Here is a 12,919-nt window from a genome sequence, read left to right as displayed (position 1 = left end):
CTTTTTGATAAGTCTGGCTAGGGGTTTATCTATCTTATTAATTCTTTCAAAGATCCAGCTTCTAGTTACATTGATCTGTTCTACTGCTTTTCTGGTTTCTATTTCATGGATTTCTGCTCTAATCTTCATTACTTCTCTTCTCCTGCTTGGTTTAGGCTTCATTTGTTGTTCTTTCTCCAGCTCCTTTAGGTGTAATGTCACCTTGTGTATTTGAGATTTTCCTAATTTTTTTGAGAGAGATTTGTATTGTTATGTACTTCCCTCTTAGGACCACCTTTGCTGTGTCCCAAAGGTTTTGAACCATTGTGTTTTCATTTTTATTTGTTTCCATGAATTTTTTAAATTCTTTAATTTCATGGTTGACCCATTCATTATTTACTAGGATGCTCTTTAGCCTCCAAGTGTTTGAGTTCCTTCCAAATTTTCTCTTGTGATTCAGTTCAAGTTTCAAAGCATGTGGTCTGAAAATATACAGGTATTAATCCCAATCTTTTGGTATTGGTTGAGACCTGATTTGTGACCCAGTATGTAATCTATTCTGGAGAATGTCCCATGTGCCACAGACAGGTTTTTTGTTTTTGTTTTTGGCTTGAACGTTACATAATTCATGTGAATCACATGTCAATGGATCTGGCATGTGGTAAGCACTCATGTAATTTTCTTAGACCAGTAATGTCACCACACACCCTCACCAGACCCCTGGAGTTGCTGGATCAAAACTACAATACTGCTTGTCATAACTTATCATCAAGGAAATGCAAATCAAAACCACAATGAGCTATATCACCTCATACCTATCAAAATGGCTTAAATTAGCAACACAGGAAACTGGTGTTGGTGAGGATGTGGAGAAAGGGGAACCCTCTTGCACTGCTGGTGGGAATGCAAACTGGTGCAGCCACTGTGGAACACAGTATGGAGGTTCCTCAAAAAGTTAAAAATAGATCTACTTTATGATCAAGCAATCACACTACTGAGTTTTAACCCAAAGAATTCAATACCATTAATTCAAAGGGATACATGCACGCCAATGTTTATAGCAGCATTATTTACAATATCCAAGTATGGAAGCAGCCCAAGTGTCCCATCAGTTGCTGAATGAGATGTGGTATATATATGTATATATATATATAATGGGATATTATTCAGCCATAAAAAATAATGAAATCTTGCCATTTGCAATGACATGGATCAGGCTAGAGAGTATAAGACTAAGTGAAATAAGTCAGAGAAAGACAAATACCAAATGATTTCAGTCATGTGGAATTTAAGAAACAAAACAAGCCAAGGGAAAAACATAAGAGGGAGACAAACCAAGAAATAGTCTCTTAACTATAGAGTACAAACTGTTGGTTACCCGAGGGGAAGTGGGGATGGGTTAAATAAGTGATGGTGTTAACAAGTGCACTTGTGATGAGCACGGGGTGTTGTATGGAAGCGTTGAATTGCTATATTGTGCACCTGAAACTAATAAAACACTGTATGTTCACTGGGATTAAATAAAAAAACTTTAAAAATATACGGTGATTCTTTCATCAAAGAAGGAGATGGCTGTTGGGTGGGACACCACCAGTGACAGCCACACTAGGAAAATCTCCATCATATACAGGGAACAGAGAAAGACATCTCAGACATGGAGGAACTTAGCAATTATGCCAACCACCTAAACTATCTGAGGGAACTCTTAGGAGAGGGGATCCAGCCAAATGATATTTAAATCATAATTAAGCTTTCAGGGGAGGGGAGAGGAGGTGAACAATGGCCAGTGATACTCCTGCACTTCTGACCTTTCAATGCCTTTCAAAACCTCTAAGCACTCTCTGCTCTCGAGGCCTTTGCAATGCCATTCCTGTCCATCCAGACTTTCCAGGAATCCTTTTCTCCCTGTCTTTGTCTGGGGCACTCATTCTCATCTTTTAAACTGTAGCTTAATTACTAATTTCTCTTACTGGCCTTCTTTACATCCATATATAAGTCATGATCACCCACCAGTGGTTCTCAAAAAACACTCTTCTTTTTGTTCTTGTCATTCCTTATAACATGGATAACTTTACCTTTTTATATTCTAATTATTCTATGTATCCTCTGGTCAAATAAAATGTTCATTAGAATAAGAATTTTGACTCTTTGATTATCCATCTATAGCAGGCATCAAAAAACTATGGTCCCAGGCCAAATCTGGCCCATCACCTGTTTTGTACAGCTAATGAGCTTTAGAATAGTGGTTATTACATTTTTAAATTATTGAAAAAAGAAAGATGAACAATATTTATGGACAGTTGAAAGTGATAAGATTCAAATTTTATGTCCATAAATAAAGTTTTATTGGAATACTGCTACACCGGATTGTTGACATCTTGTCTATGGCTGCTGTCCCACTGCAATGGCAGAGTTGAATAGTTGTGACAGAGACCCTGCCTAAAATTCTTACTGTCTGGCCTTTTACTGGAGAAGTGTGCCAACCCCTGCTCTATACTAAGTAGTGAGAAAAATGCATGGCAGATAGTGGAATCTATTGGTCCAAATTCAGTGTATCACTTAGACATCAGGCATTTAACTCAAGAGCTGGACTTTTACAAGCCATCATTTTTTTTCAGCAGTGCGAAAATAAGAAGTCCCCATAGGGCTAATGGGCAAAAGGAATCCCTGGCTGATGAAAAGTCAAGTTTTCCTCTGATGGTGAGGCAATGAACCTAGACTAGCACAACTGGAGAGATGTGGTGCGTGAATTGTGGAGTCAGATGAGGAGACACTGGTAGATGAAAATATCAGCATGGGGGGATGCTCAGCAGTTAAGCATCTGCCTTTGGCTCAGGGTATGATCCTGGGGTCCTAGGATAGAGTCCTGCATTAGGCTCCCTGTGGGGAGCCTGCTTCTCCCTCTGCCTGTATCTCTGCCTCTCCCTCTGTGTCTCTCATGAATAAATAAAATCTTTTATAAAAAAAAGAAAATGTCAGCTTGGAGACATGGGAGTTTGTCATTAATCCTGTACCTCACAGGCTCTGCATTCAAGCAATGCAAGTCCTCTCTACCCCATCCTCAAGATACGTTTGTTTCCTTATATCACATGAAAGTTTCTCTACAAGGTACATTGGTCCCTCTGGATTTTTCTCACCCAAGTATTGCTCATGTTATTTATTTATCTTTTTACCTGTGCCAACAGTTCTTCAGGGATATTATTGGTTCCCCTTGCAGACACTGTCATTGCTACCAGTGACATTATAATTGCTGCACTGATGGGAAATGAGATCATGGTGTCCCTAACCTATAACTCGAGGTCAGGTGCTTTCTCACACTCTCAGGCACATACCTTGGCAGTGACAGGCTCACCATCCAGGTATCGGATATCTGCTTGGTGAGGTTTTTTTTCTTTTTTTCCCCTTTTAGAAAATGTCAGAAAAAGTGACTTTCAGTGTTAGAGCTTTACCTTGGACTCCTAATATGCTTCCTACCTGGGAAGGCTGGAGTGCTATATTAAATCTGAATACTATAGAGGAACGTATAGATGTTCAGGAGGGTACTAAAATGTCTTATGTTTGTACTGTATTTAGAGTTATCATCTTTCCCTTCCCTTCCTTTTTGTTCTTGGCTTCCTGAGACTTCCTGTCCATCCTTTCTTCCTATCAGACTTGCCAGAATGATTCTCCTTTCCCTTCCAATCTTTTAAATGCTTTCTTTAAAAATGGGGACCACAGAACCTTCATTGTAGGAGTGTTATGAGGAATAAATAAAATAACATACATGCCTGGCTTTAAGCACAGACATAGAAACTGTGGTCAGGGCAGCCCGGGTGGCTCAGCGGTTTAGCGCCGCCTTCAGCCCAGGGCCTGATCCTGGAGACCCGGATCGAGTCCCACGTCGGGCTCCCTGCATGGAGCCTGCTTCTCCCTCTGCCTGTGTCTCTGCCATTCTCAATCTCTCTGTTTTCTCATGAATTTTATTTAAAATCGTAAAAAAGAATCTTTAAAAGAAACTGTGGTCAATTCTTCAGAATATTCACAGAGAGCCATCGCTTTGGGTGGTATGAGGAAAATTCATAGGCCATATTCTTCTCAGATTCTTCTTAGACCCCAGGAAAGGAATGTTAGTTGTTATGTCTAAGTCTTTTAAGGAGAGAGATATTTGTAAATATATTTTCCAGAATCAATAATGGACATACAGCCACCCATTGACTACATTGTCAGTGCTGAGACAGAGTCATAAATAGGCCATGACATTAAGACAGGATATCCTGAGTTTGGGCTCTAATTCAGGATAATTCCCTCCCACATGCTCAGGTCTGACCTTACCCTGTCCTTGGTGTGACAGAGGAAATGAAACAAGAAAACATGCCATACAAGGGGCAGGGCACTGCAAAGGGCCCAGCAAAAAGCCCACTGAATAAAGAGCTATTTTCAACATTAGTTGTTGGTATCTGCAGGAACCATGTGAAGGTTGCCACCTTGCTTCTCCCCACCTGGCTAAAGGCCAATGCCTAAAGAAGGGAGAAATCCTTCCTTACCTTGGGGCTTCCTTTTCTGCCTATCTGACCTCCTGCTGTTTCCTCTCTAATGACCAACTCACTTCTCCTTTCTTGCCCTTATATATGGTGCTTTTTTTTTTTTTTTTTTTTGACAAAGGAAGCCTGGACCCTAAATACTTGGATGTCCGTGTTCCTATTCCATATTAGTTCTCATTATCTCATGCCTAGTCTTCTTTATCCACACTAGGTTTGTTTCCAATAACTTTGCTCATTCATCATAACACACTGGAATCTGGGGACATATCATAGAGTCTGCTTTGGTGTTCATGACTCTGCACCCCTCAAAGGCAGATTGAAGCAGGGGAACCCCTTGAACATGGCTGGTGTACCCATACCCTAGGTTCTGTGAGTGTTGGCTGCTAAAGCCTCATATCTGCATCCCTCTCAGAATTACCCTTAGATGTAATGCAACTCCCCTACAATGTTACCTGAATGTCCAGTGGCCAATGATGACTGAACTAGAGTCTGTAAGCCCAGCTGTTGCCTCAATGAGACACTAACTGTGCTGCAGAGTATACACCAGGGTCCCCTGTGTGACTGGGACAAGACCACACCCTTGCTTAGCCTCCTTCCCTCCTCTTTCCTGAGAGTTCTCTCTCACTAGAATACTTTGGAAGCTTCTCCATCTCAGGCTCTGCTCCAAGGAACTGGGCCTAAAACACCAATAGTTTTATTTTATAGTGGACATGAGGCTCAGCAGAAAAGGCGTAAGACCTCAAATCTGAGCTGTTAAGATCTGATGTTCCTGTCATCAAAGATACCTCTGAGATAGAGTGTGGGGTCCCTTCAACACCATGTACTCGGAGCTGGAAACGGGAGGTGGAGGCTTTCCCAGTGTGCCATTATTCCTGAACATTGGAAATTCATTTATTACTACTGAGAATAATACCAGATTTGCCTGCCTGCCTGCCTCCTTCTCTCACCCTCCCTTTCTTCCCTATTGGTTTTTCTTTTTCTTTTTTCTCTTCTTTTCCTTTCCCTTCTCTTCCCTTCCCTTCCTTATGCTTCTCCTGTTATGAGAATGGATTTTTAAGGTGATGTTGCTAATCTGTGATTCCCCTCTCCCTTAAAATAAATACTTCAGCTCCCTCCTCAGAATCATGTAGTGTACACACCCACAAAGAAAGGTGAGTGTCTCCTGACTTCTGAGATTCTGGGGTGAGAATTTGTAGACAAGATACTGCTTACTTCCTCCTCTTCTGAGAAGACTTCATGGTTAGATATAACATAGGAGCTGAGAGTAGGAGATTTGGAAATACCATGCTTGGATTCCAAGGCTCCTATATTACTGTGGAGTGATTTTAGATGATTTTTATTAAATTTTTCTTATTTGAAAATGGGCAAGGATAGTAACATCTCTATTTTTTAAAAAGAAGGTAATAACTTAAAGTATGTAAAGTGATATACTTAGAACAGTGCTTTTCTCCCTGGGTTCTATATATATGGCACAAATGGAAGAGCCAGTGATGCCTCTCCCAGCCCTCGACTCCCAGAGTTTATGCTTAGCATGAAAAAAATAATCTATTGTCCAAGCCAGGACCATTTAGCATAAAAGAGGATTTAATCAAATTCTGCAGGGCACATTTTTGCCTTTCTCATTCAATATTTCCGTGTTTTGTTCAGTGAGAATGCTGTCTCCCAACATCAACACATTTATTCCTTTGTTTGGTGCAGTGAAACATTTATTTTTTATTTTGTTTATTTAATTAATTTTTTAGTGCAGTAAAACCTTTTTTATGTATATTTTTCTATTGGAGTTCGATGTGCCAACATATGGTATAACACCCAGTGCTCATCCTGTCAAGCGCCCCTCTCAGTGCCTGTCACCCATTCAAACAATTTTTTAAAAGATTTTATTTATTTATTTGAGAGAGAGTGCGTGTGTGTGTGTGGGGGGGGGAGGGGGGGAGCAGCGGGAGAGGGACAAGCAGAAACACTATGGATCACCCTATTTGCTAACACTCTGTGACTGAACTCCAAGTTGGGCTGCCCAGTGGCTTGAGAGTCCAATATTCAACAGTTTTGAATGGAAAGTAATTTGAGCTAATTTGAGCTTTATTCAGGAATCCAGCCACCTGGGGAGAAGGTGGGCACTTGTCCCAAAGCCAACTCCAGTGTTTCTGCTGGCCCAGTGGTTTTTAAAGGAGTTTAGGGCAATTAATTAGTAAAGGGAGTGCAGTGGTCTGGAACTCTTTCTTTCTTTCTTTCTTTCTTTCTTTCTTTCTTTCTTTCTTCTTTCTTTCTTTCTTTCTTTCTTTCTTTCTTTCTTTCTTTCTTTTTCTTTCTTTCTTTCTTTCCTTTCTTTCTTTCTTCTCTTTCTTTCTTTCTTCTTTCTTTTTCTTTCTTTCTTTCTTCTTTCTCTTTCTTTCTTTCTTTCTTTCTTTCTTTCTATTTTTTTTAAGATTTTATTTTTGAGTAATCTCTACACCCAATGTGGGGTTCAAACTCACAACCCTGAGATTGAGAGTCACACGCTCCGCCAACTGAGCCAGCCAGGCACCCATGTGACATTTCTTGATTACGTGCAGACTCTGTAGTGCCAGCTACAAATATTACCTCAGTGCTCAGGGGTTGTATGAAGAAGTCCAGTTCCTGTTTTGTGATGTGCAGGTGTACTCTGTTCTTTCTGCAAAGGAGGGCAAGATCCACAGATATACAAAGGGAGGTCAGTAAAATCATTTGTGTGACCTAAACAAAGAAAAAATTTTTACTAAAAATAAACTGCTAGGCTAATCAGAAAGCTGCGGTGGCTTCAAAAAGACTTGACGGCCTCTGTGGCCCTGGAAGGTTTTGGTCCTTCTCTCCTCAAAGTCAGTGATATGTCTGCTATGGTCAGCAAATAAAGAGTGTGTTAACTTGAAGCTAGTTAACCCTTAAGACCAGCTGGAGTGCTGTTACTTCTTAGAAAACTTCCCTCGCCAAGGACTCTACTTTAAACTCTAAAGAAGGAGCAGAACTTGGTGAGGGAGATTTCTTCCATAAACTGCCATCCTGAGGTTTGATGGAAAAAGAGAGAAGGTGTAAGCATCTGGGGAGAGCTGGTAATCCTATATATGTTGTCATAATTATCCCAATTCAGCAAGGCTTTTAATCTTCCTGGACAACCTGGTCCAATGTCATGCCACCTGGGATATAGTTGTCTAGTGCTATGGCTATGGACCAATACATATCCTTTAACTACAATGTAGAGGAGCAGTAAGTACAGAATATCAAAGCCCTCCAAAATTATTTTCTTTCTTCTTCTTCAAACATTCCTCAAAGTTGTGCACATAATATCTTTTTAGGATATTTAAAGCCAACCTATATCTACTGTAATATTCTTTTACAATTATAAAATTGCTAGTTTTTCCCCTTTTGTCTTGACAATATTTACCAATGTTAGACTCATTTATATATCTATTATATTTTTTGTCAATTATAGAGCTATTTTTATTTCTATTTCATTAATTTGCTATATTGTCTTCAATGATATCTTCCTTCTCCTGTCTTCAATAAAATTTTGCTAAATTCATAGGTTAATTTAAAATTTTTTTCAGTTTAAAATTATTCCATAAAATCTGTTAAGTCAGGCAGACTGTGGTGTTATTTTAATCCTCTATATTTTATTAATTTTTGTGAACTGAGTGGCATTCTCAGATAGAAATCTGTTAAACTCCATCTTATGTCCTTATATTTCCTAAAGCTTTTTATGCATAAAGAGGCAGCTATCCATTCAAAATCCTACAGGGTCTAGCCATTAACATGAATAGAGATAGCTGGTTTCATGAAGGCTATTACAAATTATAGGGTGCCTGCCCCAGTCAATGGAGTTGACATTACCTAGCTTCAACAACCATTCAACATGGAAGAACACTGGACAGGAACATAGCATTTTCTTATTTTGAAAGACAAACAAAAGCTTCCAGATTGTTTAAAATTGACATGTAACCTAAAATATTTAAATTACAGAGTGGGAAAAGGAAGTGAAATATCGGGGCTATTTTCTGGCATTGTGTAGCCTATGTTTAGAAAAATTCATTCATAAATATGCATCCTAAATAAGTATATCCTAAATAAAATGCTAGAAAATCATATATAGGAGGAAGAGAACTAATTTACTCTTTCAGAGTAGTTTGAATCAATATTTGGATATCCAATAACATAAAATAGGATTTTGCAAATATGAATAAAGGTGAAATTTTTTAATATTGAATTTGCTGCACCTTAGTGATATACATATTCTTTCTCTCTAGATCATCTGGCTTTGAATAAAACAAACTCATTCTGAGCATTGACACTATGGCTTCTTGTGAGTTGGTAATGGGGATTCTCTTCCTTTTCCAGACTGCAGTTGGGCTCCTAGGGAATTTCTTACTCCTTTATTTTTATATATTGACTTTGTTCACTAAACATACTCAGAGACCTACAGGTCTAATTCTTAACCAGTTGGCCTTAGCCAACTTTCTAGTTCTTTCTTCTAGGGGAATCTTTGAGGCACTGGCAGCTTTTTGTTTGGACTATTTCCTGGGAGAAGCTCTGTGTAAGATTACCTTTTATACTCATAGGGTGGCCGGAGGGGTTTCTCTCTGCACCACCCACCTTTTGAGCGGCATCCAGGCTATCACTATAAGTCCTAATAATTCCAAATGGGCAGAACTCAAACTGAAAGCTTCTATATTTGTTCAAACCTCCTGTTGTTTCTGTTGGATTCTTCATCTCCTGGTAAATATTGTTGTGCCAGTGAAAGTGACTCACCCAGAGAATACTATAAACATCACACACAGAAAATTTGGACTGTGTTCTGTAGAAGGGTCTGATTCATCCATAGCCTCACTCTATGCATTCATCTCTACCTTCCTTGATATTTTGTGTTTGGGATCAATGGGTTGGGCCAGTGGCTCCATAGTGCTCTTCCTGCAAAGACATAAGTAGAGAGTCCAATACCTTCACCACACCAGTCTCCCTTCCAGAGCTTCCCAGAGACCACTGCCACTCACACTGTCCTGCTTCTGGTGAGCTTATTTGTCTCCTTTTATTTTCTATCCTCCGTCATATTACTGTATATGATTTACGTTGTCAAACCAAGCCAGCAACTGGCGAACATCAGTACATTCTTGGCTGCTTGTTTTCCAGCTTTCAGCCCCTATCTCCTCATCAGTCGTGACATTCAAATCTTAAGAACCTACTTTGTCAGCTGTAAAATAAAAATCTCCAGGAATGCTCATTGGTTGAGCATCTGCCTTCAGTTCAGGGCATGATCCCAGGGTCCTGGGATCGAGTCTCACATCAGCCTCCCCACAGGGAGCCTATTTCTCCCTCTGCCTGTGTCTCTGCCTCTTTCTATGTGTCTATCAAGAATAAATAAACAAAATGTTAAAAAAAAAAAACCACTCCAAATAGTCCCTTTACAAACAGCCACCACTCATTCAATAATTGTTTGAGTGCAAAATAGTCGACATCTGTAGGTCTAACTGTAGACTCACTTAAAAATTCATCCTGGTTATTTTTCAATGTGAGATTTCAGTCCTGTGATTTAATTTTCTAAATGCATTAACATTCTCATTGAATATTGCCTTCCAGTGCAACAAAATACATTTTATTTTCTGCAGAAACTGCATAATCCAAGAAAAAGGGGCTCACTTATGTTAACACTCGGTGTTACCATAATGAGATGCCAGAGCCTATATAATAATTCTAATGAAAGGCCCACTTGATACTCTTCATGCCCTACCAGGCATGATTTGAATGCACTTTTAAAGGTCTCATCCTTTGGGTTGCCTGTGTGGCTCAGTCAATTAAGCGTCTGACTCTTGACTTCAGCTTAGGTCATGATCTCAGGGTTGTGAGACTGATCCCTGTGTTAAGCCTGGCACTGGGCTCTGTGCCTGAGTGTGGAGCTTGCTTGGGATTTTCTTTTCATTGTTTAAATCTTATTTATTTATTTATTTATTTATTTATTTATTTATTTGACAGAGAGCTAAAGAGAGAGCACACACAAGCAGAGGGAGTGGGAGAGGGAGAAGCAGGCTCCCTGCTGAGTAGGGAGCCTGTTGCAGGGCTCGATCCCATGACCCTGGGATCATGACCTGAACTGAAAGCAGCCCCTTAACCAACTGAGCCACCTAGGCGCCCCTGCTTAGAATTTTCTCTCTTCCTCTCTCTCTGTCCCTCACCCCGCTCTCTCTCTAAAAAGGCCTCATCCTTTAATATGGATCAGCCAAAGACCAGCAGGCACTTGAACAAACATTCTATCTGGAAAGAAAAACACAAAGACAAACAGGTGGCGGGGGAGGGGTAGTAACATGGGGGACAAAAGCATATTAAGGAAATAGTTCTACAATTTGTGTAATATTGTTGATGAGATATAAAACTATTGCATGCATAAGGCAAGGGTAGAATGCTATTAAAATGAATGATAGAAGATTAAAAAGACCTTTTGGGAATTAGGACCATGACGGAAGAGATAAAGTACTCAGCAGAGTGGTTGGAAGGTAATATGTCGCCACCTCTAGGAAATTGGAAGAAGGGAAAAGAACTTAGAAACAAAAAAATAGCGAAACATTCCTGGAGGTGAATATCTGAATAATAGATAACCCTAGGAGAAAGAAATATAAACACAGAGAGGAGAATAAAATATCAAAGAAATTATACAAGATGGTTTGTTACATCTATTTACAGACTAAAAGGCCCATTTGTTTAATGGGAAACGAATTTAAATATGCCAATATCCAAATTTTAAAATATCAGAGAGAATAATACTCTTTAGCTCCATCCATGTCATTGCAAACGGCAACTTCTCTTTGTTTTATGGCTGAGGAATATTCCTTTATATATATTTCACTCATATGTGGAATATAAGAAACAAAACAAATGAACATGGTAGGGGGAAAGAAAGAAAGACAAAGCAAGAAACAGACTCTTAACTATAGAGAATTGATGGTTTGTTTGGAGGAGAGATGGGCAGGGAGATGGGTTAAATAGATGATGGATATTAAGGAAGGCACTTGTGATGGCCGCTGGGTGTTATATGTAAGTGATAAATCACTGAATTCTACACCTGAAACTAATATTATAATGTATGTCAACTAACTGGAATTTATTTATTTTTTAAAAGACTATTTATTCGTAGACACACACACACACACACACACACACACACACACAGAGGGAGAGACACAGGCAGAGGGAGAAGCAGACTCCATGCAGGGAGCCCGATATGGGACTTGATCCCGGGTCTCCAGGATCATGCCTTGGGCCAAAGGCAGGTGCCGAACCACTGAGCCATCCCGGCTGCCCACTAACTGAAATTTAAATAAAAACTTGGAAAGACAAAAAAATATTGGAGAGAAATAACAGATTCCTAAGGATTCTGCAAAGCAAGCAGCAGGTCATATCCAAAGGGAGAAAAATCAAAATGGCTCAGATTTCTAAAGAGCAACATTGAAAACTGGAAGGCAACGAGCAATGCTACCAAACTTCTGAAATAATGATTTCTAAACTAAAATTGGGTGTCTGTCACACTAAACTCTATTTAGAATAGAAAGATTTTCAGGAAGCCAAGTTCTCAAAAGGTTCTATTAATGGTTTTCCAGGAATTACTGAAGGCCAAAATATCTAAAGTAAGCGAAAAAGAAGACAATATGAACCCCTGGAAACTGGAGATTCAACCCACCAGAAACGCTAATGAGATCTGTTCAATGGTAGAGGAAGAAAACCTAGGTTGACAGTTATACAGCCAGCCTAGAGATTACGCAGTTGAACTGGTGGCAGAGGAATGTATTGGAGAAGAAAATTAGGGATGCCTGGGTGGCTCAGTGGTTGAGCATCTTCCTTTGGCTCAGGTGGTGATCCCAGGGTCCTGGGATTGAGTCCCGCATCAGGCTCCCCACAGGGAGTCTGCTTCTCCCTTTGCCTATGTCTCTGCCTCTCTCTGTATCTCTCATGAATAAATAAATAAAATCTTTTTTTAAAAAGCAGAAAGTTAAATTGATAGAATTCTTGACATGTTCTGTTGAAAATTTGGGAATGAATAAATAATTTGTACATGGAGAAGCCAAGCATATTAAAATACATTAATTCTAATTTGGGAAAATTAAAATTGGTATGAGAATAGCAATGTAACATGAAACCTCATATAACTCAGCAGTTAACAGTCATAATAGATAAACGCTGATCATTTATTTGACCAAAATACATGTATTTAAGCTAGTGTGGAGGGTTTATTTGCTATTCTGTCAAATGCATCTCTAAATGATACACTGGCAAATATAATTGAAATATATAGTCTATCCCTGACCCCCAGGTGCAGTCTTGTGAGCTGGATCTGGGAGTTCCCTGTCTCCACCTCCGCTTCCAGCAGAAAGTCATTATGTGACTAACACATTTTCATCAGATTTCCTCTGATTTACCCTGAAGTA

The 12,919-nt window shown here is 39.5% G+C and overlaps 1 protein-coding gene and 1 pseudogene across 1 annotated transcript in view; one reads left to right on the top strand and one right to left on the bottom strand.

The window, feature by feature from the left end:
* LYPD5 (LY6/PLAUR domain containing 5) overlaps nucleotides 1-12,919 on the bottom strand; it is a 64,920-nt gene that overhangs the window by 28,268 nt on the left and 23,733 nt on the right. The window lies entirely within an intron of this gene.
* On the top strand, nucleotides 8,802-9,760 carry LOC144311396 (vomeronasal type-1 receptor 1-like; annotated as a pseudogene).

This window comes from Canis aureus, chromosome 1 (assembly GCF_053574225.1).
Source record: "Canis aureus isolate CA01 chromosome 1, VMU_Caureus_v.1.0, whole genome shotgun sequence".
Taxonomy (NCBI): Eukaryota; Metazoa; Chordata; class Mammalia; order Carnivora; family Canidae; genus Canis; species Canis aureus.
This window is presented reverse-complemented; position numbering and strand designations above follow the sequence as displayed.